The following is a 24,904-nucleotide window of genomic DNA, read 5'->3' as shown; positions in this document are numbered from 1 at the left end:
TTAAGATTATCACGAGTGCGGTTTCTTTATTGAGGGATATTTTTGTATGACATGGCATCGTTAACAGCATTCCTGCCGTATGTTTATCTTAACATTCAATTACAATTACAAGCAGGTCAGTGATATTCATAATACTAAAATTTAATGTAAAATATATGATTTTCATATGTGTACAACTTACAAGAGGAATTTATCAACTGATATTTTGAAAAAGTAAACGTGCAATTAAATAATAAACTGTTTATTTATTATTTGGAAAAGGTAGCTTAGATAAATACCTTGCATACGGAATAGCTTTCTTCTTTCAGTGTGATTTAAAATTGTATGTTTTTGTTTGTGTTTTTGTTTTGTTAGTTTTTCTTGTTCCCTATACTTTAGTGTTGCCTAGTTATTGTTTGGGTTGGTTTTTTTTTGTCTTTTTTTATTTTATTTATGCGTGTTTCTTAATAGGAATAATCCGTTTGAATTATCTACCTTTGATAATATCAATTTAATTAAAATCCCTGTAGTTTTTTATGAATATTTAAAATCTTGCATTTTGAAAACATCGAAAAACACAAAGAACATGTAGAATGTTCTCAAAACGGACGCTGTATATATTATTTTAGATAATAAGATTATAAACACGTGTTATACATTGAACGTCTGAATTCCTTTACAAAAAAGCACATCAATTCATAAATTCTATATGTGTTCTTCATCATTTTCCTTTAAAAATAATGTTTTTGTTATTATCTACATGTATCTGATATCCTGAATATGTTATACAAATGATGTTGAGAACAGACTTTGATAATGTATACATTAATGTCAACCGGGTGCTAGTTTCTTTTATTTAAAATAAAGGTTGATTAGGTGAGACAGCAATTTGTATTGTTTACTGATAACAAAGACAAATACTAAGTATCTTGACAACGTCGCTCCTCCTTCTAGTATGTGTACAATTTATAATTTATATCTAGCAGGATTTCCGTTATATGAAATTATATTTCAAAAGGCGGAAATTTGATTTCGAAATTGATAACAAAGTATAATCAAAACAATTTGATCAACTTATCACGACAAAGGCTTTTCATTAACGGCTTTTGTCTTCTTGACATAAATAAGAAAACACTTCTGAAACTTTGTGTTTAGTTTCTCATTATGTTTTTCAAGAATAATGAAAATAAACAAACTTTACTAGGAAACAAGCCCTCAAACTTCAGATCACATTAATAATTGGTCTTAAAAAGATACAGTTATCTTCATACTGAATAGGTGAAGGAAGTGTCAGATAAGTGTAAACATACAATACCTAGCCTGACTTAGAACATATACTCATCTAAGACCAAACATCTATCACAACACGAGACACACAGACGGACACAATGACCAGAAAATAATGTCACGAGGTGCACATTGGAAGCGTAAATCAAAAAGTAGGTACATAGGAACTAGATGGAATCATACAAAACTACTTAAAAATATTTGTCAGGTATACGGATATATCCAGCAGGTTGATTTTTGAAGGCAAACTCGTATTTGAGTTGAATCAGAAAAAAGTCTAAAACACTCATGCTCTGTTGGACTTGATGACTCATTAAAGTTATGTTATATCTTTAGAACACTGTTCCCAATTGTTCAACGAGTTTAATCTGTACAAACACCACAATTCCAATAATAAAAAGAAAAATATAGAAACAAATAAATAGAAACATGAGAAGAAAAAAAAAATACGAGCAATTTATTGTATTGATAAATGAAGACAGAAGTGGTTTTTTTTGTAAGTATCTGTTAATTATAAGTGCACAAAGGGTATATCTTAGTCTATTGTTTAGTTTTCTAACTGTGAAATAATGCGATAATTTTGACATGACTTTTCTTTTAATATATAAATATAAATAGTATACATTTAGCATCGTTAACCAGTAACACAACCTACACAATAAGATAGGAAACATAGTTGCTGGGCATTTCATATATTTTTTTTTTTATTATTTCGTTTAAAAAAAAGTGATAGTATAAAAAAGAAGATGTGGTATAATTTCCAATGTGACAACAGTCAACAATAGACCAAAATGACACAGACATTAACAACTATAGGTCACCGTACGGCGCCTTCAACAATGAGCACACCCCATACCGCATAGTCAGCTATAAAAGGCCCCGATATGACAATGTAAAACAAGTCAAACGAGAAAACACTATAATCGTCTATCTATGTTAAAATTTCACGATAAATATTCGTTTGATAATATTTCATATTAATAGTATGGGGACACACTTATTAGTTGCATATGGCAATGATTTATTGGGCAAAAGCAGAGGAATATTACTGCTAGATGTTAGCAATCGCAATTCAGTCCCTATTTCAAGGAATATTGAAAGAGCGTGGTTTATGGCATATCACCACAACACTAGTTATATGTACTGGACAGAAATAGGCAACAATAGCATATATAGGTAATTATGAAGACATTTATTAGTTCATGAATGTATCGAGTGGTACTAGAACTCAATCAACAACAATAACAATAACTGACAAACAAGTCCAATCTTAATCAGTACGTATTTACTTCAAGCAACACGACTGTCGGTCGTCTTTGTCGATATTTATAATTGTCTAGATTTTTTTAAGTCTGTTAATCTTAACATTTTTTATTCTTTCCATGATAATGTCTGCCTATTCTTCAGTAAACATCCTAAAGTAGGATTGACCGATTTCTCTACTACCGTTAGTTTTCTTTTGGTACTCATGCTTCCTCTTCATGGTCAATAATACTGAAGTGGATGTTTAGCACTACAGGTTTATATAAAATGTTTGTTTTGATCTAACACAATGTCTTTTTTTTGTTTTTTTTTTCAAATTGAAAATACCTGAACCTTTTGAGAATATAACAACCATTCAAGAATACGATGAATATTTTAATCAACACGCATCTATTATTTTTTTTAGAATCCGTTATCCAAATAATGAAAGCAATCTTGTTGAAACAGTGGTCAGATCAGCAAATCCAACAGGAATTGCAGTAGATCAAACAGCAAATCACCTATATTGGACAGAATCATTAGCAAATAGTATATTCAGATGTAATTTAGACGGATCAGAGGTCACCGTTGTTATAAATAGTAGTCTCGAATACCCGCATGCTATTGCTATACACTCTAGAACAAGGTATTTTTAACCTGTATGTTTTGTTATGAATAACGTTTTTTTTTTTTTCTTTTATAGAACCTTAACAACTTGCACGTTATAAATCTGACACATCTTAAAGAAAGCAGGATACATGTGTACATGTCCCGTGATATACGATATGCCACTGTAGCTAAATAACGAATGAACCTTCTTCCGTAAATTTTGGTTTTCGGTTTTTGAGTCATGTGCTTTCGGTCACATGGTTTCCCGCTTGCATCTTAATAAATTTTAGAAAATTTGACAAATTTATTGAAATTTTAAATACTTTTGCAAAATGTCATTGTAGAACAGTTCCAATTTCATTTATTCCTCACAGATGCAATGCAATGGTATCCCGGAATTGATTTTGCGATTGAGCATTGAGGACATTTTTTTCTCAGCAGACACAAGTCTTTTACATCCTACAAACTAGTGTTATCGTATTGTGTCTCTGGACACTTTATATGGTACTAAGGATGAGCACATATTTTTTTGTATTTTAGAATGATGTATTTCAGTTATACTGAAAACAATCAGAACGCTATTGGAAGATGTAGGTTAGATAGAAGCGCAAGACAAACGTTGATTACTGAAAGTATGGCCATAGGCAAAGTGTATGATATTTCAATAGGTATGTATGCTCCGTGTTGAAGGTCGTACTTTTACCTATACTGGTTTACTTTGACAAAATGTAACTATGATGGAGAGTTGTCTCAATGGCACTTATACTCCCATTTAAGTCAAATGACAGTAATACCGGACTTCAAAGAAAATTTCAAGTAGAAAGTTTCATCACAAATAGTACAATCAAATGCTGAAAAATATCAAACAAATGGAAAATAACTGTCATATTCCTGACTTGGCACATGTATTTCCCTACGTGTAAAAATTATGGATTAAACCTGTTTTCATAGCTAGCTAAAACCTTCCGCCTGTACGACAGCCGCTAAAACATCCATATAATTGCGATAAAAATTGTATTTACTCTGCGTAAACATATTATTCTTGGCGTCTAAATTGAAACTTTTAATAAGCATGCACATTCCTATTGTTATTTGTTTCGTTGCATATATAGATTCAAAACTGTATCTTGAACTCTACTTACATTTTATGCTGTTTTAGATGATGCTCCAAAATGTACACTTTACTGGACAGACAGTCACCTCGGGTCAATTAAGAGTTCCAGCTGTAATGGGAGCAATATAAGCCTTATTTTCCGTAACAATCCGTCTTTCCCTTATCCATCCCGTGCCCCATACAGCTTAGACGTAGATAACAACTGTATTTACTTTACTGACCGAGGTAGTTGGTACGTATTCAAAGTCAGCAAAAAACCACAATCTCAACCTGTAACGCTGTATTCAGATGAAAATCAAAAGTACGGTTTGATTGTGTTTCACAAAAAAGGTAACAATTTATTAGTATCTCGAAATAAATAAAACTATACTTAAAGATGTACTTAGTTGATCTAAGGTTAATTCAATTAAATAAATCAAGGATTCAAAATTGAAATTTGATACTTTTAGCTAGAAGAGCAATAGAATATGGCGGGAAAAGGCTGACTCGGACTTTTACCTTATATTTGCATTGGTATTATTTCGGTCTTAAATCAAAAGAACGAAAATCAAAAATCTGCTTAAATTTTGACAAATTACCTTTTATGACCTGTTAAGTCTTCTGTTAAAAGATAAATAGGTGTTATGGGACAAAATATTTTACCTTCTTTTTTACGGAAAACACTGAGGAGTACGAACATTTGACCCTTATTCCAAAACCTCACCTAAGTACATCCTTAAATATATGTTTAGTCCTTGAATAAATTATGAAGTTAACTCTGTGTCATCTAAAAGGTAAAATGACCAAACTCGCAGGAAAATCCAAATAAGAAAGCCCCTAATCAAATAACAAAACCAAAAGCTCAAACGCATAAAACGAATATCATACACATGACGTGGTACAGACATTATCTAGAAAATGGCGGATTAAACCTGGTGCTATAGCTAGCGGAACATGCTAAACATGGCAAGATAATTTTTAGCTTGAATATATCCACAAAAAATAAGTAAAATCACAGAAATACTGAACTCACAGTAAAATCTAATCGGAAAGTCCATAATCACATAGCAAAATCAAATGACAAAACACATCAAAACCGAATGGACAAGAGCAGTCATATTCCTGACTTGGTACAGGCATTTTTAAATGTAGAAAATGGTGGATTAAACCTGGTTGTATAGCGGTAAACCTCAATATTTTCTTCTTTAAATATAATGTGTATGTTCATGAACTAGTTCACGCAACTACTATTATTTTTTCCCTGAAAATAATTTTAACAATGAGTGTAGTTTTCAGATTTTCAAGTATATTTCTTTTTAAATAATTAATTTCATATTTTTAATAATTTGCTTACGCACCTGTATGAACTCTATTATTTTTCCTTAAAATTGTAAATAATAGGTGTAACTTGAAGATATTCAATGCATGTTTCCTTATAATTACTTGATTTTTTATTTTCATTAATATATTCACGCACTTACTTGAAATGTATTATTTTGTCTTCATTCAAGTGTTGAGCATAAGTGTACTCTTGTAGTAAACAGTACACAATTGTTGAAAAAAAGTTATGACTCAAATAATATAATGAGAACATCTTGATTTCAATCAAGAATACATAGATACCCAAAATGGTACATAGTAAGACAATATCAATCAAAACCAAGGAGTAAACAAAGACTAATAAACCAAAAGACATTCACATCAACAGTTACAAATAATAAATAAGAAACAACACGAACTCCACTAAAAACCGGAAGTGAAATCAGGTGCTCCGGAAGGGTAAGCATCTTTTGCACCGTATACGGCACCCGTCGTGTTATTTCTTTGATAACACACACACATTCACAATTGAAGTTCCTTTCCTTTTCATTGGTATGTATTGATCGTCCACACCGAGTATGTTAATAGATGTATTATGTACAACTTCAGTTCCTAGAATTACACAGAATATACACGCTCTACCAACAATGGTTGAAGATGAAGACGCAAGTAAGAATTTATTGTCACCAAATAATTCAGTATAGAATAATATTTACAACATAAACTATTATATCGTGGTCACCAGTGTGATCAATACGGAATTAAAAACAATAAATAAGATACTGGTTATATAATACATTTGTATTTCTTTATATTATAATGATGTCTTAAGGCAATTTTTAAATAAACTAACTCAGGTTTTCTCATTCAGGACTTTAGGTAACAAACTTACAAAAACAACGACCATAAAGTACTTACATTTGCAAGTTGATCCTTTATATTTCCATCTGAGAAAATATCGTCTCCTTACTTAAAATAATGTAATTTTTATAATGTTCGACATCTTCATAACTAGTATTAATTATAATAAAAATAATAATGATTATAATCAAAATAATAAAATAAAAGTAATAATAATATAAATAAAAATAATAGTAAAATAATCGAAAAAATAATATTAATAACAATAACACTAATGACAATATATATAATTAAATAAACATTTTCAAAACTTTTAAGAATAATAAAGAATAATAATATTAACAATATTTAATAATAATAATAATAATAAAAATAATAATAATAATTATGAAAATGATAATAAAAAAAAATAATATAGGGTTATTGCATGAATATTGTGGAATATTGTTCCGAGAAGAAATTTATATTGCACGAGTTTGCGAGGGACAATATTCCCCAATATTGATGCAATAGCCCTTTTATTGTATAGCAATATGATATTTGAAAGTAAAAATTGGTTTAAACTAAGACTTTAACATGAATTTTGAAGATTTATTGCACTAGTGCAATATTGGAATTTATTGCACGCCAACTTTTGGTTACTTTCTGTGGAAAATATGATATGATAATAATAATAATAATAATAATTAAAAAATTACAGTAGTAATTATTATAGTTTTGATAATAAAGCAGCTCATTAATATTATTTAATTATGAAAAAATAATAATAATAATCATGATAATCTGATAATAAGGATAATAATAATAATAATAATGATAATTATAATAATAATAAAAATAATAATATTAATAATTATAATGATAAAAATGATAATTGTAATAATAATACTTTTTATAATATTACTACTAATAATAATAATAATATTAATAATAATAATAATAATTTCAAATTTATGTGATACATTGAACATAAACTATGCTAAAAATATGTATTTTTTGTCAATTATCTGCATACTTTAACGTTTTACTGAAAGACCAAATGCGTGGACAGTATGAAGTGTTCTTATCTTTATTTTTCATCTACCGATCCCACACTTAATCAGAATATCACAATGAGGAATAAATCAATCTGCAAAATAGTATGATGGACTTGTCTTATATCTAATGTTCTTATACCATGAAAACATGTTATTTTTCGGTTAAAACATACATGTACACACAATGACAATAAGGCCACCCAATATCTACGCTACATGATTGATTTTCATTGGGTTATGTTAATTATAGTTTTCATAATCTGTTTTAAAACGAATAACTACAAGATTGCAGTAGTCATTTAACATTTCTTATTTGTAGGTTTGTCAGGGGGAGGAATTATCTTGGCATATGGTCTTGGATCAGTAATTTTCTTTACTGTAACACTTGGGCCAAGTTTGGTGATGCTTAGCTTATGCACTGGAAACAGGTTATACCGAAGATTAAGGAAAAGTCGTCTGAACCAAAATCCTCAACACAACAATACAAGAATGAGCTGCATTGAGGCTGATTATGATACAATTGCCGATGACAAATGCAGTGTAATAAAAGTATCGTTTGTCGATGATGAGTGCAAAATGACAAACAAATCTGTAGGAGAGAAAAGGGACAGCAACCATGTCCCGGCACAAGTAACATTTGTAAATTCAATTAAGTATGAGAACACAGTCAACTCAAATCCATATATATCAATGACAACAAGTTCTACTGCGCCTAAATACGATAATACTCCAACCAAGAACACGTACATGCCAATGATTTCCCGTGCTGACACACACAAGTACGATACAGTAACTGATGCGATAGTACATAGTTCACAATTAAAACGTCCATTTCCAGAAAAAACCACAAACACGCTGAATGCAGTCACTGATATAACTGGTCGTTGTGCAGAGGCAGAACGTTCGTGTACAGAAAAACGTACCGATAACCAGAACTATTACATTTATAACTGTTGACATGAATAATCTCGAATGATACTGATTTTTCTGTTTTAGAATTATACTGTGATTTTTAATAATATGCTGTTGTTCAAAATTTATTATTGTTGTTAATATCTGTACCAAGTCAGGAGTATGACACTTGTTTTCCATTAGATTAGTTGGTTGCTCAAGGTCAACGGTTGATTTTGTCATTTTGATGAACCTCCGCCTTCTTTCTAATTTACCTTGCAGTTCATCATTTTTGCTATATATTGGGAAAATGATAAAGTCATAAATACCCATTTGCCAACTCTTGGTATCTTTTTTTATCTAAAAAATCATTGTTGAGGTACATAAGGTACATAACAGTTATAAGACGTGTCTAAAACCATATGAAATTATGCCTGACTCATGTTTGACCGATTGCTTCCCGGTACCGCTCCATCTTTTCAGAATGAACTTAATACAGAACTTAAAATGAGGACGATCGTTTGACAATTGCATTTGTTTTGCACTTGCTTTTGTGAATGATAGTGATATGTTTTTATTTGTAATGGACTTCCCGTTTGTAGTGCAGATTTTCTTTCTCCGTTTTAATTTTATATTTGTTCTTTTAATTAAATATATAAAATAAAAGTAATGAAAGATCGATACATGACATTTTCTCACCTCCTTTTCATTTCAAGGATTATGATAGGTTAAAACAAGCGAGTGGAAACGGTTTGTATTCCATATTTGGGACATTTTTTTTCAATTTTCGGTTAGTAGTTGTGTTACGTCCCTTTATGAAAACAACGTGATGCTGAAGAAAAATCGTAAAAGATTAAACAAACGAAAAATTGATGATGTACGATTAAATAAATTTATAAAACACATAAAGCTAACACATTGCCGCTGTTGGCATTGTTCTTGTATAGACCAATGGAAGGAGGTTATAAAATGTTAACGGTAATGGAGACTTTATCACTTTGATAGGCAACAAGACTTAACACCATATGACAAAACAAATTCGCTCTCACCCAATATGGAATTTACACAAACAGCGTTTTAGGTAACTGACAGACTATGTAACATGTAACTAATAATATTGAGAGACGGAGTCATGTTACAACTGGAATAGTCTTGACTAGATACAATTATTCACATTAAGTTTAGTTTGAACATATTGTATTGTTCAAAATGACAAGTGGATTAGACACAAGTTTTACAACTTATTAACGTCTTCTCCTGTCAGACTAGAGATATAAACTCGATAAATAAGATGTGGTATAATTGTCAATGAGACAGTCTTCCTCTTAAGTCTTGTGAAATCGAAGCGCACGGCTGACGTAAATACAAAATTTAATCCTGGTATCTATGATGGGTCGATGCCAATGCTGATTGAGTATTAATTCCCCGAGGATATCACCAGACCAGTAGTCAGCACTTCTGTTTATTATTTATCATTGATATGGTCGTATCTATAAATAAACTGTTTACAAAACTTTTGAATTTTTTGAAATACTAAGGATTTTCTATCCCAGGAATAGATTACCTCAGCTGTATTTGGCAAAACTTTTAGGAATTTTCATCCTCAATGCTCTTCAACTTCGTACTTTATTTGGCCTTTTATTTTTTTTTGGATTCCAGTGTCACTGGTGAGTCTTTTGTAGACGAAAAGCGCGTTTGGCATTATTACAAAATGTAATCCTGGTATCTATGATGAGTTAATTTGTTAAGAGACAGACAAGATCATAGGACATTGCAATGTTGAACAATGCAGAAAACAGACCAAACAGGAATAAATAAATACAACAAAACAAACCAAAAAATCTAAGACATATGATTTTCTTTTCTTACAGATCTGTACTTTGTATTTTTTTGGTTTTTGTAAACATGTTCTTAAGTAGTCTGCTGGTAAAAACTCGGACAAATTGTTTTAATATTTATAGAAAATATTCAATAAAACTGAAATATCAACCAGAGGTTCCAGTGCACAATTTGATTTCAGATGTTTTGATTAGACCTATAACTAAGAAATCAAAAAACTAACAAAACTACCCATAATTCTTCTTAAATGCTAAACAAATAGTTATATATAGAAACATGATTTAAGTAACTATCTTAAAATTCTTTTGCACGATTTTAAAGAAGAAACTCTTGTAAGTCTGCAAGTTCCATTGAAATTTAATGAGACGCATAATTAGAATAAATACAGTTTTTTTACAGCTCAATCTTCATTCCAAAAAAGTGCGATACGAAAAGCCAAAACATATGCCTACCATAAATCTAAAACACCATGGCCAAAAACGAAGACGAAGAAATGACAAACAATTATAAAAGAATAATGCACTTTAAACAATGCATTGAGACCAGAACTTCCGACACAGATAAATGTGCTTCATACTTAGACCTTTTTTCTCGAAATAAATATTGACGGTAGGTTGAATACCAAAATTTATGACAAACGCGATGATTTGAATTTTCCTTTAAGTCAACTTTCCATTTCTGTGTAACAACAACCCAGCGGCACCAGCATATGAAGTATATGTGTCTCAATTGATACGTTACTTTAGAACTAGCTCAAAGTATGTTAATTTTGTTGAACGAGGAATACTGCTTTCTCAAAAGTTGCTAAGACAGGGCTATGAATCAATCAAATAAAGGTCATCACTCAAGAAATTTTATGGTCGCCATCATGAGATGATTTGCCATTATGACAAAAGTGTGTCAGAAATCATATCTGATATTCTTCCTTAGTCATCAGAATCTTTCATCAATACCGAACTGAACAAAGAAATAACACGACGGGTTCCTTTTGCGGTGCAGAAAATAGTCTACCCTTCCGGAGCACCTGATTTCACTCCATGTTTTAAGTGTTGTTTCTTAATTATTATTTATAACTATTGATGTAAATGTCCTTTGGTTTTGTGAGTCTTTATTAACTTCGTGGTTTTGATTATTATTGTATTATAAAAGAATAATGCACTTTTAACAATACATTGAGACCAGAACTTTGTTATTTTTCTAAACCATTGCTCCAGGTACAACCTCATGACCTATCCCGCATCATACGTTATGTTCGAAACATGGCATTGTTGTCAATGGGTTGTCGGTGTTTGCCGTCTGCTTAAACATTGTTTTCATATTACCGTATATAGTGTTCAAAGAGGGACGAAAGATACCAAAGGGACAGTAAACTCATAAATCTAAAACAAACTGACAACGCCATGGCTAAAAATAAAAAAAAGACAAACAGACAAACAATAGTACACGTGACACAACATAGAAAACTAAAGAATAAGCAACACGAACCCGACCAAAAACTGTAAGCTCTGTCCTCCTTCTTCGTCGAACGTGCTACACCTTTGAAACTTGGCCATTCTTCTAAACATGAACATTGTACCTTGATCTTTAACCCTGAATAATAGCTTGTTTTAATGGTGATAACAATTCTGCAAAGAGGTTAAATTTTAATGTATATGTTCGCCCCCTTCATAAAATTATTTGTTTTTTGACACTCTTTTGACACTCGTGTGGTTCTGTATTTGTCAATAAAAATTGCAAATGTTTATCACGCATATGTTTATAACTTATTAACTTGATTGTTTATAAAACGTCTTTATTATAACCGCCCCATTGTTAATCTAGTTTTGAAACAGATTGTATATTTTTAAGGACTTTGTTTGACCATTTGTTCAACGCAATTGTTTTTTTTTCTAATAATAATGATATATATGTGCTTTTTAAGATTTATTTGTGTTATACTATAGTAATTCTATCTTATTGTTGTATTTAATTTAATGATATGTCTTTTTTGTAATCATATGTAAAACTAGATGTTCACGTGTAGTACGTACTCCTCAAAATGAAGTCCCGGTCTAAACATGAATACCCAGAAAGTAAAACACATATACCTAACAGTTTTATAATGACACCTAATGTCAAAACGTATTCGATTGTATGTTAAGGTACATGTAGTTTCTATGGAGTTTTTTTTTCTTCTTTTCTTCTGAAAACGGAAACTTGCAGTTGCAGTACACATATAAAAACATACAGAAATTGACGAAAAATGGATATCAGACGGCATCAATACTACGTTTCTGTAATATATTTGATAAGGATTGCTTGGTTTTTTATTCTTTTTTGTTCAACAGTTCAATTCTTATCGAAAATGTATCAAATTAGTTCTTGCTATGTTGAAGTGGCGGGATAAACTTAAGACATTCACTCAAGTCGCCTACATACCTAAAATGCCTGTGTACCTATTATGGGTCTATGTAATTCAAATTTGGTTGACTGATTTTTGGTTGCTTTGCAACTTTATATTTTTATATAATATTGGCCATTTCATTAGTTAAGTGTTTTATTACATAATTGTTAAATATTCAAGAGTTATTATTTATACTTGTGTACGCCATTATTCTCTTAGACTAGTCTTTTATTGTTTGACTACTAGTATGTTTTCTCTTTATCATAATTTACAATATTTAGGTATTGTTCTTTATTCTGCATGCCCCATCCATAACCTCATATATTGTAAAACTATTCTTCGACTAGCATCTTCATCTAAATTGTAAGACAGATTTTTTTCATAATATCACGCCTTGTAGTTTACAGCGACAATTCATGAAGGATTCTATCCTACCTGTAAAGGAAAACGATGTAATTCCTTAATTTTTCCTCATTTGTAATTTTGAATATATCTAAACTGGCAAGTGGAATACACTTACTTCAATTTCCTCTATTTGAAGATTTTTGTCTACGGTTTCCGTCTATCATTCTTTATTTTGTTTGCTGGAGGAATGAATTCGCACCCACTAAACTCTTTCAAGGTGTTTGTACTCTACAATTTGTTACCCTAACCGGTGTTTCCTTACTGATTGACATTTGGGCTTTAGCATTAGCAATTATCATCCACATGCTGTTATAACGATGATTCATAACCAGATTCAAGCTGGCGAACAATAAGCTATCGAGCAATAAGATGCATCAGGCTAGCGAACAATAAGCCAGCGAACAATAAGAAAAACGCGCTAAACTGAGCATACCTAAAAACCGAAGACTTGCAATAACACAACACGTACTTATAATTCTGATGTCAAATAATCTGCAGTAGAAAGATGGATGCATTTCCATTTTGTCACAGACAAAGTTAATTATTTATTATTGTATTTAATACAACTTTATAAAAAAATGTGTATCTAAAATTCTTTTTAGCTAACCCTTTCTATTTTCTCTCTGATTAGATATTTGTTTATTGTCTTTATAATAATGATAACAATTGATAACAACAGGTCCAACTAAACTAGTGTAGCGATACAATTAGATCTTCAAGCTTATATATACGATTGGAAAGAAATGAATAAAAGCTGATAACCATTATATGTACTTTTTGTCAAAAAGTAGCTAGGTCATCCAATTATTCTAAAGTAAAAAGTCACTCTTGTAATTTATTTATTACGTTTCGATATAAAGAGTGATTAGTATAAGAGTAAAACACATATAGAATAGTAAAACAATTTGACAAGCCTATGTAAAATAACTAACCATAATCCGTAAAAACTTTTTTTTGAGGTCCAAAGTTGGAGTCGGGTATCACCTCCCTACTTTAATTCATAGCAAAGTCTCTACGGCAAAGTTTTTGTCCACACTAGGTACATTCAATAGGCAATTGCCTACGGTTGCCCGGACCCAAAGACATAGGTGGGTAAAATTACAGAACTTTTTTTTTAGGTCCAAAGATGGGATCGGGTAACCCTACCAACTCCCTACTTTAATTCATAGCAAAGTCCCTACGGCAAAACTTGTGTCCACACTAGGTACTCTCGATAGGCAATTGACTAAGGTTGCCTGGACCCAAAAACCAAGGTGGGTAGAGTTACGGAACTTTTTTTAGGTCCAAAGTTTGGGTCGGGTGACCCTACCACCTTCCTACTTTAAATTCATAGCAAAGTCCCTACGGCAAAGCTTTTGTCCACACTAGGTACACTCGATATGAAATTGCTTAAGGTTGCCTGGACCAAAAGATCCAGGTGGGTAAAGTTACGGAATTTTTTTTAGGTCCAAAGTTGGGGTCGGGGTATTTGTGTGTCACTCTTACATTCATCACTCTTCCTATCAAAATACAGTTTACTAAATAAATTACATGAATGACGACCTACATTTAAATAATAAGAAAAATGAACTAGTTCTTTGACAAAGAAAACTGCGTAAAATTAATGTTGTTATCAGCTTTTTTTTCTACTGTAAAAATAACGAAAACATGCTTGTCGTTACAAAGTCAGCTGGGTTTTTTTTTTTTTTTAAATGCATATATAAACAAAAAGATTTAATTGTATCATTACACTAGTTTAGTGTGAACGGTTGTTATTAATGGTTTCATTACTTGACAATCCCAACTCTAAATAAACAGGGAACACTAAAAAGAGAAAGGCTTAGCTAATAGGAATTTTAGAAGCCCGGCTTCATTTTATTTATATTAAACACACGAATGACAAATAAACATTGTCTGTGTTACAATGGAGTTGCATATCGTCTTCCTATCGGAAATTATTGTCATCAGATTTAAAAGGACGTTTCGGGTTATTGCAAGTCTTCGCTTTTCAGGCATGATCATATTGGTGCGTTTTTTTATTGTTCGCTAGCTCGATCCATCTTATTGTTCGCTTGCTTATTGTTGACTAGCTTGAGTCTGGTTGATTCACCAGCCTGCATTTTTGGCACTCTATATTTAGTTTAAATGTTTAATGTTATATTTGTAATTCTCATCGGATTTTGTCAAATGTGTTGACGTCTTTTCTATTATATTTATGTGTTATGGAAACAAAAATTAATCACCGCCGTCATTTATTAGATTTAATTTTGGTCAACATATAATCTACGATAATTTACGTTTGAAGTTGGATTCATAACAAACTGCACATATATATATTATAGTTAATTGTTATTAATAAGTATTGCAATATGCATTGTGTTTAAATGCAATATCAGTATTTAGTTCTATTTTAATCTTTAATCAATCCTAATTCTATCTTACTTTTGAGATATAGTTTTTCATATGTGACGTAATTTTTCTGCTGTTTCAGAAATTTCATATATTCAAATGTGACGTAATTTTTAATGCCTTTTCACCATCGTATGTGACGAAATTTTAAAGCCTTTTCACCATCGTATGTGACGAAATTTTAAAGCCTTTTCACCATCGTATGTGACGTCATTTTCATAATTTACTGCGTTAGGCCTGGACTGAGTCAGGTGTGTCTATTCTGTGTTGGTCATTCATTATGTATTCGTGTTTGTTTTATGTAATGAGTTAATACTTCAGTTTCATTATGTATATCTGTTATATTCATTTGATAAAATTTACTGTTTGCAATAGCATTAATTGTTCTAAATAATAAGGATGTTCTTATCCCAAGCATAAAAACTTAGCCGTATTTGACACAACCTTTTTCAACTTTTGATCTTCAGTGCTGTACAACTCTGTACTTTTTTTCGCTTTGGATCTTTTATATCTGGGCGTCACTGGTGAGTCTTGTGTGGACGAGGTGCGTTTTTGGCGTATTAAATTTTAAACCTGATGCTTTTTGTTATTCATTAATCATGTGTTTCTTTGTCTAATACGTTTTCCTATTTATTTGTATTGTAGTTCTGTATTATTATGTTGTCATTTCTATGTTATATTTACCATTGCCATTAAAGTGCGAGGTTTGGCATGCCACAAAACCACCATTTTTTCCTTTAAAAATGTCCTGTACCAAGTCAGGAATATGGCCATTGTTATATTATAGTTCGTATCTGTGTGTGTTACAACGTTGCGTCGTTTGTTTTCTCTTATTTTTTTAGTGTAAATTGACATTGCGATAAGACGTGTCACGGTACTTGTCTATCCCAAATTCATGTATTTGGTTTTGATGTTATATTTCTTATTCTCGTGGGATTTTGTCTGATGCTTGGTCCGTTTCTGTGTGTGTTAGTTACATTGTAGTGTTGTGTCGTTGTTCTCCTCTAATATTTATGCGTTTCCCTCATTTTTAGTTTGTTACCCCGATTTTGTTTTTTTTGTCCATGGATTTATGAGTTTGAACAGCGGTATACTACTGTTGCCTTTATATATATCATTAATTGATGTTTCAAATCCAGTGAAAAGAATTACAGGAATTTTCAGGCTATTTTTAATGAAATAATACATTTCACAGCTTGAAATTGACTAAACCGATTTTTGTTTTCTCTGTATCAAATTGCCTAGCATCAACCCGCAAAACACACAATATTATTCATATAAACAAAGTCATAAAACAGGCTGTCCCATGACTGTGGTCCTTTATATGGTAACCTATGCAGACGCAATGAGTTCTTGTCGATCAACAGACGATAAGTAACTACATTTAGCTATAGTCTAATAGAACTGGCATATTGAGTGCTATTGTTATCCAGCCATCCTGCTTGTCAAATTAATTACGATCTAATCAAAATATTTGGCAGTTTGGCATTTGAATTGTAGCATGTAAGGGGTGATTTTAGCTAAAAAAAACTAGCTATTTAATTATTTATTAGTTGTAATTGGCTTAAGCTTGAAACTGACTTTCAGTAGCTTTCACCAGCTTTCAGTTGCTGCCAGACAGTTTGATGCTTTGTTTCTATTGATATTATATTACTAGTAATTGTTTTTTATCCTTCGTACCGATCTTTTGAGTGCATCTTATGTTGTGCTGTTATATCACTACGGTACAACCTTTCCTACAAACAAATGTACCCATATGTGTCATTTTTTAGCGTATCCAACTGCAATAGTTATATTACGCGAGTACAACGACAGATCCGAATGAAAATACAAAAAAAAATATTAAGCGTCATAAAGCTTTATATTATTTGTGGGCTAGCTAAAGCCCGCTTCCTAGGCGGGTTTTCCTGCTGTGTTGAAGACAAATTGGTAGTCTTTGTTACTTCTTTTATATCTTAAGTCGGGTTGTTATCTCTTTGACACTTTCTCCGTTTCCATTCTCAATTTTTCTATAGATATTTGATTATTTTTACATGGAAGTCGTAAGTGACGAAACCGATGCACTCATAGAACCAGAAAAAAACATTATTTTCTAAATTCATCTGTATTGTTTCAGTGCATCAAACTAAGACAATTTCAGGGACTGAATTTTCGTCTCCCCCTTGACACCATTGGCGAATATGGTCTTCAGGAAACTATGATAGTCCAACGGAATGGGACGATAAATGGCTGAACCGTGTTAAGAGAGAGTCATATAGCATGCACGTAAAAGACACCCTTGTACATTTCGAAAATAAGCAGGCTAATGCCGCTACAAGGCAGCATTCGCACCCGCAAGGTGGAAAGGGATTAATATAAGTTGTTAAACTTGTTTCCCAATACACTATAAATAAATATGTTTTAACTAAGAAAATTTTTAAACAATTTCAGGTCAGTATGATGTAACTGTAAATTACCTTGGTAAAAACAGTAAAAAAAAATAAACTCCCGAATCGACAGTAATTGCATTTTACGCCTTCATATCAAAAATATTAAGGAACACGAAAGTTGGTCGTCGACTGGTATTTGATGTAGCAAAAACAACATAGGAAGTGGATATACATGTAGCAGTCATACAGGCGTGTTTACCTGTCCAAAAACTGGGATTTACGTTTTTGTGTGATTCGTTAGATTGTATTCTGCAAGACATTCAACTGAGTTAATGATTAATAATTCCGTGTATGGATCCTTTTACCTTTGCAACATAAATACCGATGGTACAGTTAGCGTTACCGTTGTTGCACTTGCGTTCGTATACACTCTTCCCACGAGGGGTCGGGTTATATGGACAGTAATTCAAACGGTTAAACAACATTTTCTGGATGGTTACTGAACTAAGCAAAATGGTACTAATAACTGAAATGTTTCAAATGTTGTATATATGTGTATTACAAAGCATTCTTCATAAAATATATATTTTATTACCGTCAGTTTTCTCGTGTGAATTGTTTTACATTTGCGAAATCTGGGTCTTTTATAGCTGACTATGCTGTATGGGCTTTTCGCATTGTTGAAGGCCGTACGGTGTTCTATAGCTGCTAATTTCTGTTTTATATGGTCTATTTTGTAGAATTGTCTCATTAGTAATCATACCACATCCTCTTTTTTTATAGTAACGGGTTGATTTATTTACAAAATATAGAACGAATAACAAATATAATATGCATCCACAATTATAAAAGGCCTCGATATGACAATGTAAAACAATTCAAACGAAAAAACTAACGGCCTTATTTATATAAAAATAAAATGAATAGATTAGGATAGTCCTAACTTTAAGATATATTTAGGATACTTATTTCATCAACAAATATGGCCTGTATTGGTTCCATTTCATTTGTATGACGCGGGGGAGGGGGGATTCTAGGATGAAAAATAATGCCATGCTTTTTTTTTTTGGTTGTATTCACTGTCCTTTCTTTTTATTTTATTGTCCCTATTCGGTCCTGCCTTTTTTTTTTTTATTTTTATCCTGACTTTATTTTACATAAATTGTCATCCACCCTTTTTTTTTTGGCAAAGTTGCTCATCAAGTTTTTTTTTTATTCCAAACTCCTGTCGTGGCTTTTTTAAATTTCATCTCGCCCCATAAAAAGTCAAATGGTAGCTCCCTTACATGCTGCATATTAGATCCCAATCCCTCTTTGCTGAACTCTATTGGTTGCAACATTTGACAATTAACCCAAAAAAAAGTTTCATGTCGCCCAAGAGAGTCTGTACATTGGAAAATTTCGAAATTCGTCTCTTGCTCATATACACACGTAATAAAATAGTTGAAGTACTCAATATTTATACATGAAAGATGCACGAAATTTGCTTTTGGACTTTTAAGTATGAAACCGTGACACTTAGAATTCATCTCACTCAATGCATATAGTGATTTCACCGATTACATATTTAATTTTAACTATTTACAATAAGTTCAATTCTTAAATAAAAATATGCTGTCTTATGATTTGTTTCATAGAGAGTTTTTATTTATTACCTTTAATTTTAAAGTAATAATGATTTTTACAATTATTGATCTTTTTCTATAATAATTGGTTAAATTTGATACAATATTTTATTTTTTTTCATTTTTCATTTGCTATTTTGTTTTACGCCATACTTAGGACAGCGGTTAGGACATCATAGCTAAGATAATCCTAAGACAGCTTCGATGTGCATGCTGAGACGTGTCGTAAGTCGGTCTTATCTTTATCCTAACTCCTGTCCCAGGAAATGTTTAGGACCGATCTTAAGACAGTTTCGATAAACAGGCCCAGGCTCTTTATCTTTGGACTGGCATTTACGATAGTGGCAACGGCAAACATGTTACTGTGCGTGTTCGTGATTTTTGCTCATTATTTTACGTGAAGATGACCACGAAATGAAACGCACCATCGGTATATAAAGAAACTGTGCATGATTTTAAACTTTGAACTTCGTGTTTCACGATACGATGGCATTTGAATTAACATTTGAAATCATGCATTTAATTAAATACATCATTATAACTTTCCTAAACAATTTCATTTATTGGTTTCGTCTTAATAAATGTTTTAAAAAAATTACTATATATATACTATTTAAAATTTCGCACTTAGGATATGTTCAGGACGTCCTTCCATAAGATGCGTCTGCAACAACTTCGAGATACAACTTAAGAGTGTCCTAAGATAATCCTTAGTCCATCCTAAACTTGGTCTTACATGTATATATGACTTAGGACGAATCTACGGATACTTTCGCGAACACTAACCCTGAATAATTAGCATAAAAGATTAAAAAAACAACAACAAACAAGGACTATAAATGAGTTGGAAATAGTGACTAATTCGATCATCATAATTATGAACAAATACAACTAACAAAAAAGACAAAATACAAAAAACTGATCTGTAAGAAAATGGATAGTATCTTCAAGCTTGTTAATTGACAACAATAACAACAATAATAACAATAGACTTTATTTGGATACATATTTACATGTGCAACAAGAGGCAAAATACATAGTCATTATTATGGTTACTACAAAACAATGTTCACATATAATCGTATCAATTACAATATTTTAACTAATTTCTTAATAAACAATGATAAATTTTTAAGAACTTAAGATATTGGAAAATGAAAGCAGTCCCTTCATTTTCTCAACACATGGATAAATGACAACTATTGACATGTAATTGTACATAAATCTGGGGCCTGGTTTTCGAAAGTATCATAAGATATGTCATAAGATATATCTTAGGACATAGTTTATGATCATCTTATGACTATCATATGATATGTCATAGGATGTAAATCAAAACTGTCTTATGAGAGTCATTGCTATGATGCTCTTATGACTGTCATAAGTAACATTATTTCAAATAATTATTAAAAAGTGATAAATATAAAAATGAAAATGAAAAGTATGAACATATTAATCATAATCATTCTTAATATTTACGAATATTTTATATTTTTCATTATAATGAACATGAAATTTTTTACAAAAAGGAATTGAAATATGAGTTAATAATTTGTTTAAATTTAGTATGTAATATATAATAAATCTTGAACTTCGCTTTCGTGTATTATCATACATGCATTGTTATTTAACTGTGAATACTTTTTAGATTTGGTGCATCGAGTACCCGCTTAACGAAATGCCCGTGCACATACGTTAATGTAGTACTATTAAATATACTAGGAACAAAATAATATGTATATTTCTTATACAAAACCATGAGTTAGAAAAGAATTCCAAATCGTATGAATTTTAATTCACGTAGTTGAGAAAAATAAAATCTTTACTATCTAGCCAACTGAGAAACACTACAAATATTTTTATTGCAATAAACATGAAATAATACATGAAAAGTAATTAAACTTTTAGTTCACAATCATAATACCATCATAAGTCATGTCGCGAGGGGTCTTAAGTTTACGACAAAAGTTATGACAAATCGTAACTTGGGACACTTTCGAAAACATATCTTACGACTATGACATGTCCTAAGACCATCATAAGACATCTCTTAGTCATAAGATACTTTCGAAAACCAGGCCCCAGGCTGTTAGTTTTCTCGTTTGAATTGTTTTACATTTCAGACCTTTTATAGCCGACTATGCGGTATGGGATTTGCCAATTGTTGAAGGCCGTATTGTGACCTATTGTTGTTTATTTCTGTGTCATTTGGGCTCTTGTGGAGAGTTGTCTCATTGGCAATTATAACACATCTTCTTTTTTATAATTAAGCAAGGTTTTAGTACTTAGTCCTTTCTCTTATGCTCTCGATTAGTAATTGACAAAATTGTCAGTTTAATGTCAATCACTTTTAACATCTTTTCTTTAATTGGAATATATTAATTAAATAGTCAATGTCATGCATGTTTTTTTCGATTTATCTTATGTAACTTTTTATTCTTTATTTTAATATACCATCAATAACATTCTCTTAAATTACAGTATTAAGAGAGCCGTGGTGTGTAATGGTTAGCTAATCGGACTACTAACACAAATATTCCTGGTGCAGTACTCGTTCCGGTGAGAACATTTCAGGGATGAATTTTCGGCTCTCCCTTTGCTCCATTTACGAGTATGGTCTCGAGATACGATGATAGTCCTTCGCTAGGGGGCGATATAAATGGCTGACCCGTGTTAAGAATGAGCCATATATCTTGCACTTAAAATACATCCTTGTAGATTTTCGAAAAAGAGCACTCAAGTGCCGCTACAAGGCAGCACTTGCACCCACAAAGTGGAAGGGATTAATTAAAGTTGCAAAAACTTGTTTCCCAATCCACTAAAAATAAATATGTGTAAGGTAAAGTATTTCAATGAAGTTAAGTCAAAATATGAATTAGACAAATACATGTACATTCCTAAAAAATATTTTGAAAACTAAAATTGTATGTAAAATTAGTGTAAGTGACAATTGCTGTGAAAAAAAGGGGTAGCTATAAAAGAATTCAAAAATGAAATATGATTAGTGAAAATTGTCATATTAATGAGGTTGAAGATGAAACACACTTTTTCTAATATGTACAATTAATAAATCTGTGCGAAAACAGATAGAGAATGATAATTTTATTTTCTTTGTCCAGGATTTTTAAAATTATCTGAAAAAAAGAAATTACATTTAGTTCTTTATAATATTAGTCATTCGATGCTTACTGTTCTGTTGATTAAAAAGTCATATGCGCTGAGGAGAGTAGACACAATACCTGTATTTTTGAATTATGGTAATAGTTCACAATGTCACTTTTCTTCCGGTTATATAAATATCTATTTTTTTTATTATGTTGTTTTCAATTCCGATATACATTTGTTTGTTGAATATATTTTGTTATTTTTGAATTGTGTATATGTTCCGGACCATACGAGTATTTGTACCATACGCGTATGGTCATGACCATATGGTTATAAACTCATATGGTCCGACCGTACGCGTATGGTCGGGGTAATCAACACGTATACTTTAAATACTTTTAAACTTTTCATAAGGTATGACCCTTCTAGTTGTTACGTCATTATAAATGTCATTCTATTACATTTCAATAATAAGAAAGATTAACTAAATAAAAATAAGCAGTTTCACACATTTAGTGTTACCTACTATTTGAAGTACAATAAGATGTCAAAAACATAATATGCAAATATTATAAAAGGAAGTTTTGTTACTTTACGTATACCGGGTCTAGTGATTTACCACGTTCATTGTGTAAAGAAGATGACATTACCGACAAGGACCATAATTCATTTATTTTGATCTGTAAATATAGTGTACTACAGTCATATTTCGATAGTGGCGATTTAGAGCTTCTTAAAAACACCGTAGACTCATCGGAATGGCACGAGACCACTGAAAAGGTTCGTGCACAATCAAAACGTGCAAATGCAGAAAAGCTTCGGTATCTTGTGGAAGTAAATGTCATTCTTACCTTACATGCAAGAATACAATTAGCGATGAAATCTAAGATCAACTGTGACATTTATAGTTAATGTTTATGTAGCCTTTGCATTGTGAAAGCAATACATTTTATGTTTTCATCATTTCTTTTTAAGTAAAAGATTATTGTCTTATTGAAACGTTTCTATTGCATTTTGGAAAAAAATACCTATATGGTTCAAATAATCATATGATCCGACCCGTTAATAACCAAACGAGTATAATACTCATATGGTCCGACCATACGCGTATGCTCCAAATACTCATATGGTTCAGAACATATATATATTATATATTTTGGTTGAATATTATATAATTACAAATATGTGATTAAATGTTATATAGGGAACGCACTATATGTGAAACAACGCCGTTGAAAGGTGAACATAGTATATTATCGTTGTTTTTTATGAGAACATATAGCATAGTCAAGTGTGTGAAGGTTAAATATCAGAACGTCCGATGTAAATACCAGGTATGATACCCGAATCATACCACTGACATTACTACACATGTGAGATAGCACTGTAACATATGAAAACGAGGGTTGTAAGTTTACGACACGTAGTATAACCACTGACGTCTACTTCACTTGGATTAGCTACAAATGTACTGACTTCAAATCATCTTAAAAAAATAAATACAAGGTAAGTCTTAAAATATTGCTTTACACAATATATGTAATGTCAAGGAAATAACGCAAACCATCAAGTTATCATAAAAAGCATTGATTATTTTTTTTTCAAAATATAAGACTGTCATTAAATTAATGTCTCGACCAAGATGTTATAATGCCGAACATATCAAAAATGCTTTAGATCTAATTTATAGATATATTTATACAGTAAAATTATCAACAAATATTTTTATTTTACAAAGAAATCTTACTAATAAAAAAAAATCATGAATTATTTATTAAATTTCATATAATGAAAAAATTGACACTGTTAATAATTATTACTTTTACTAGGTTTTAAAATTTTAACAAACTTAATTTTGATCATGTAGTTAACAAACTTCTTTTACAAAACGGACAATGTTCAAACTGTGACCAAATAGTGGTGGCGAAAAATCGATAAAATGCATGGGATAAAATGATAATATAACACGTATATCCTTGCATCCCTGTTGTTGGACCAATGACCTATGCATTTACTAGGACATATTTTAGGTACAATAGATTGACCTTACATAACCTACCGTTTTATAACGTGACTTGTGTTAGCGATAATAGAACATACTAAAATATGTTAATATTTAGAACGTTATACTTCATAACAACCCCTTTATTTGTTTATAAATAAGTTTAAAGTTGCTTTTTATTGTGACATTATTGGCTGAGTCTGGATACGAGTTGAGGTTTGTGTAATAACAGTTTCTTTTTTTTTCATTATCCTGTACATGTATTCTTCAATCTTACGGAAGCCATCACGAGCTGATTTACCATTATGACATATTAGTTTTGGATGATATCGGATACCTTCCTTGTCGTACTTTCAATCCTGTTCCTTTTTTCGTGACCTACCGAATTAGACTATTTAAAACGACGGGTGACATATATGTGGAGCAGGATCTGCTTACACTTCCGAAGAATTTGAAAATATTTTCATTT

General features: G+C 31.2%; 1 long non-coding RNA gene and 1 pseudogene across 1 annotated transcript; both read left to right on the top strand.

Moving 5' to 3' along the window:
- The first annotated feature begins 2,270 nt into the window (after positions 1 to 2,270).
- LOC139483566 (uncharacterized) lies at positions 2,271 to 3,774 on the top strand. Its single transcript, XR_011655030.1, has 3 exons — positions 2,271 to 2,442; positions 2,936 to 3,154; positions 3,658 to 3,774. It is a non-coding gene; the product is annotated as an uncharacterized lncRNA (long non-coding RNA).
- Positions 3,775 to 16,640: 12,866 nt separating this feature from the next.
- Positions 16,641 to 18,211, top strand: LOC139483319 (uncharacterized; annotated as a pseudogene).
- Positions 18,212 to 24,904: the final 6,693 nt, after the last annotated feature.

This window comes from Mytilus edulis, chromosome 7 (assembly GCF_963676685.1).
Source record: "Mytilus edulis chromosome 7, xbMytEdul2.2, whole genome shotgun sequence".
Classification (NCBI taxonomy): domain Eukaryota; kingdom Metazoa; phylum Mollusca; class Bivalvia; order Mytilida; family Mytilidae; genus Mytilus; species Mytilus edulis.
The sequence above is the reverse complement of the archived record's forward strand: the minus strand, read 5'-3'. Positions and strand labels throughout refer to the sequence as shown.